Below are 5,540 nucleotides of genomic sequence, written 5' to 3'. Positions count from 1 at the left end.
CAAAAGGGAAATTATAAGTACTTTGAGATGAATGAAATCAAAGAAACAACATAGCAAACCTTATGGGGTACAGCTAAAGCAATGCTTACAGAAAATTTATATATATATATATATATATATATATATATATATCTCAAACAAAAAAGATCTCAAGCCAATAACCTAATATTCCACATTAAGGCACTGAGAAATTAAAAGCAAACTAAACCTAAAGCAACCAGGAAATACAATAAAGAGTACAGTGGAAATTAATGAACTGGAGAACAGAAAAACAATATAGAAAACCAACAAAACCAGGAGTTGGTTTCTTGAAAATATAAAAAATTGACAAATCTTTAGCTAGTATGACCAAAAGAAAATGGAAGAGAATTAAATTACTAAAATCAGGAATGAAAGAGGAGATATTATTACTGAGTTGGCAGAAATAAAAAAATTATAAGGAACTATTATGGACAATTTTATGCCCCCATATTAGATAACACAGGTGACATAAAATAATTCATAAACTACCAAAATTGACTAAAGAACAAATAGAAAGTCTGACTAGACCTATAACACATAAAGGAATTAAATTACTTATAAAAAATATTATCTACAAAGAAAAACCCAGGTTCAGACGGCTTCACTGGTGAATTCTACCAAACATTTAAGAAGAATTAATACCAATTCTTCACAAACTTTTCCAGAAACAGAGGAGGAAGAACATTTCCCAACTCAATCTATGATGCCAATATTGATACCAAACCAGAAAGAGACATCACCATAAAAGAAAACTACAGATCAATATCTCCCATGAACACAGATGAAAAAATGCTAGCAAAAAGAATTTATCAATATATGGGGTCATCAGAAATGTCATGACGTATTTTTTCTGTGTTTTCTATGCAAAGCTGCATCATGACTTTTCCGACAATCCAATATAAAAAGGAGTATACACCGTGACCAAGTGGAATTAAGCCCAGGAATGTAATATCAGTTTAACTTTCAAAAATCAAGTAATGTAATAAACGATTTCAATAGAATAAAGAAGAAAAATGATAAGCTCATTAGATTTAGAAACAGCATTTGACAAAATTGAATGCCCTTTCATAATAAAAACCCTCAGCCAAGTAAGAAGAAAAAAAAACTTCCACAACAAGGCATCTATAAAAATTCCACAAGTAGTACCACACTTAATGATGAAAGACTGAAAGCTTTCTTGCTCTATAAGGAATAAGGCAAAGATAGCTGCTGTTGTCACTTCATTTCAACTTTGTACAAGAGGTTCTAACAAGGACAATTGGGCAAGAAAAGACACTATTAGAAACAAGGATGGGTCAACATCTGTAAATCAGTGAGATACACCACATTAACAGTATGAAGGACAAAACTCATTTGATCATCTCAATACATACAAAAAAGCATTTGACAAAACTCAGCATTCTCTCTTAACAAACTGGTTACAAAGAAAATGTACCACAACATAATAAAGGCCATATATGACAAGCCACAACTAACATCACACTCAACAGTAAAGAGCTGAAAGCTTTTCCTCTAAGATCAGGAAAAACACAAAATGTTCACTCTCACCACTTTTATTCAGAATAGCACTGGAAGTCCTATCCAGGGCAAGTAGGCACGAAAAAGAAATAAAAGGCATTCAAATCAGAAAGGTAAAACTAAAACTTCCTATTTGCAAATAACATGATCTTATATAAAAAACCCTAAAGACTCCACACACACTCACAAAAAAAAAAATCCCTGTGAGAACTAATAAGCAAATTCAGTAAAGTTGCAGGATACAAATTCAATATACAAAATCAACATAAAATACCTAGGATTATCTTTACTAAGGAGGTGAAAGGCCTGTTGATTGAAAACTGTAAGAGACTAATGAAAGAAATTAAAGAAGACACAATTAAATGGAAAGATATTTAATTTCTCATGGATGGGAAGAATTAATATTGTTACAATGTCCATACTACCCAAAGCAATCTACAGGTTTAATATAATTCCTATTAAAATTCCAATGGCATTTTTCACAAAAAATATAAAAAACAATCCTAAAATTTGTATATTGGGTTGTCGGATAAGTCATGACGTATTTTTCTATGTTTTCTGTTGCAAAAATGCATCATGATGTTTCCGACATCCCAATAAAACCACAAAAAATCCTAAATAGCCAAAGCAGTCTTAAGAATGAACAAAGTGGAGGCACCACGCTTCCTAACTTCAAACTACATTACAAAGCTACACAAATCAAACCACTGTGGTATTGGCATAAAAACAGACACATGGACCCATGAAACAAAACAGAGACCCCAGAAGTAAACCCATGTATGTATATGCTTAATTAATTTACAACAAATGAGCCAAGAATATACAGCGGAAAAGGACAGTCTCTTCAGTAGATAGTGCTGGGAAAACCGAATAGCCACATGCAAAAGAATGAAATTGGGCTCCTATCTTACACCACACACAAATATCAACTCAAAATGGATTCAGACTTGAACGTATGACCTGAAACCATAAAGCTCCTAGAAGAAAACAAAGGAGGTGAGCTCCTTGACATCAGTCTTGGTCATGATTCTTTGGATTTGACACCAAAGCAAGGAAACAAAAAATAAACAAGTGGAACTACGTCAAATTAAAAAGCTTCAATCATCAACAAAATGAAAAGGCAACCTATGGGATGAGAGAAAATATTTGTAAATCATATACCCATTAATATACAAAATATACAAAATATGAATATACATGGAATTCATACAACTCATTAGCAAAAAAAAACAAGCAATCCAATTTAAAAATGTTCTCTCCTCTGAGATCACAGCCCATGTTGGGGGCAAGCTGTTAATGTCACGGGACCTCATCACCATAGCCCAAAGCAGGAGGTGAGTTTCAGAATGGAAACTTTGCATCCCTCATCCCCAGCGCCTCACTGGCAATGTTTCTGTCTCTTTAAGTTCTCACCCTTGGCCCTCCTGCCCCCCAACCCCCACCTCCACCGGGTTTCCTGTGTTCTGAGGAGTGAGAGATGCTGACACTTCCCTGTGCCCTGGGAGGACAGCCTGCTGCCCTCACAACCGAAGGGAAAGCAGTAGGTCAGGGCTTCAGGGGCCAGCGTCAGAGCCTGCCGCCAGTTCTGCAGGAAAGGTGAGCCCAAGCAGGGGAAGGGAGCTGGCGGGGGAGCAGGAGCTGTGAGGACCCAGAAGAATTCGGGGCCTGTAGGAAGCTCGCTGAGTGAGCACCTACCTTCTAGAAGGTACCAGGCCGGGGAGTGGGGTCTAGAAAGAGGCACTGCCCACTCCCAGTGTGTAAGGATGTTCTGAGTCTCACACCCAGTACGTTCAGAAGGAGGGTACTGCATCCAGCCTGGTGCACACGCTCTCCTTTGGGGCGGACTCCACTCCCTCCCTGCTCCCCCACTAAGTGTCCTAGGACCACTGCAGGGGACAAACCACACCTTCAAAGGCAGTAAACACTCCCCAAAAGCATATTCGGCACAGGCAGATATTCCTGGGGACGTATTAGCGAGTCTAACCTCGGAACAAGTTACAAAGTGAAAAATCTGTGTACATCTGGGCTGAACTGCCTAAAGCACTCCACGCTCCTCAGTGTCCACAACGGGGTATTTATGGTGAGAGGCATCTAAGGTCGAGAACATGGTCTTCCCTCCTGTGCCCTTGAACATCTGCTCCCCAACCCAAGCTGCCCAGGGCTGTGTGGGCCGCTGAGCCATCTTAATTCCCTGCCTGCTCTGTATGATGCAGGGGGTGGGACTAGGATAACTGATCCAGAACTACATCGTGGACTGAACGCATCAGAATCACTGGTGGGGGAGGGTTAGCTGTTTTTTTAAAGTACAGATATGTGATTCAAAAACTCTAAGAACTATGCATTTTAATGAATCCCCTAGATAATTAATTCCCAAAGAGAGCAGGTTCAGGAAGTGCTGGGCTCCGTGAATGAACTTCGTCCCTTGGAGGTTTATGATGATAGACTCTGCATGGGGTCCCATCTTCTATACTGTGCGCCTTTTGTGACCCCAGACTTCAGCTCTTAGGCTTCAGAAGAACTTCTCAACCCCACTCCCAACTCTGCGGGAAGTCCTAAAGGGCCTCCCCAGGGGTCCTGGGGGCTCCCTGTGCTTCCTCATCTCCATCTTTGACCAGGACTTCAGGCTTTAGCTGAATTCTTGTTCTTTGCTCTGAATCTGTGGCCATCTTTCCATTCTGGCTCTGGTGTCAGTCATGGAAGGGGGTTGAATTCTACACACAAAATACTCACGTAAGGCCCCGGGTGGGGTGAACTTTACTGAAGGTTGGGGGTGCAGGGGGGGGCAGGGGAGCTCCTGCAGAAACATGAACACCTTTGATCAAGGACCCGCCGAGCCTGTCATCTAAGTCCCTAGTCCAGAGACAAGGTTTTCAGCCAGCCTTTCCCTCTGCTTTCCCTCGTGCGGGGCCAACGGGAGAGAACACAGTCACCTGCGGTAACCAGGTGGCCGACATGAAGAGGCAGAATCTGAAACGGACAGTGAGGCGCAGACAGGACTCAGGCAGAGCATGGGGGAGGCTGAGTGGCCACAGGGTGAGACACAAGGCGGCTGGAAAGGCCCTGAAATCTGCTCTCTGGGGAGCAGCTGGGGGGCGGGGTAGTTGTCATGAGGCTGAGAGGCAGATGGGAGACTGCCTGTGCTCGGGGACTCGGTGACCACAGAATGTGTGTATTAAATGGTGACTGATTGGTGTAACCACCTTACTTTGAGAAGCCTCAGCATTGGGGGCAGGGATGCCGGGGGTTGGAGGGGACTGTCCAGACTCTCCAGCACATCAGCCATATTTAGACACTTGGAGACAGGACAAATTGTTTGGCTTCCTGACAGCACCGTCAGAGGCTCTCCAGATCAGCTTGGGAGATAACGTTTCTTTTCCAATTTCCAGAATCAATATTCCAATTCCCTTCCCGTTTGTCTCCCAGGCCAACCACCCTAATGGTTCCCAAAGTCGCTGAGCACATTTTCTGGTTCTCACGCTTTTGCAAAGTCTCCCTGGCTGCTGAATCTCCTGGGAAGACTCGATATCTACAGCTTTTGTCAGTGACATAGAATTACCTGGGAAAAATTAATATCCAAGCTTACTCACCAACACAGAGTGAATGTTACAGTCTGCTATCTGCCCTCTGCACTCAGGTCCCTGAAAACACAAAACCAAGCTCAGCAAAGCTCACAGGATCATTCCAGCCCCAGCCCAGGCCCTTCCAATGTCTTCCTGCAACTCTGAGGTTCAGGGCAAGCAGGAAACACGATGTTTTCACTGTAGTATCTCCAGCTTGTTGGGGTTTGCCTGACACATTCTAGGTGGTTACACCTATTGGACGAATGGATGAAAGAGCAAACTGTGTTTGGGACTCTTTCAGGTAAGCATGGGAGGACGGAAGATGGCAAGAGATGAAGAAAGTGCCTATGGTAAGAACTTGTCTCGCACTTGCCCCCACGGGTGAGCTCTGGGGATGAGGGGAAGGGCGGACTCAGGACTGAACAGACAAGCCCCAGGCTG

Source organism: Hipposideros armiger, unplaced genomic scaffold (genome assembly GCF_001890085.2).
Source record: "Hipposideros armiger isolate ML-2016 unplaced genomic scaffold, ASM189008v1 scaffold_239, whole genome shotgun sequence".
In the NCBI taxonomy this organism is placed as follows: Eukaryota; Metazoa; Chordata; class Mammalia; order Chiroptera; family Hipposideridae; genus Hipposideros; species Hipposideros armiger.
This window is presented reverse-complemented; position numbering follows the sequence as displayed.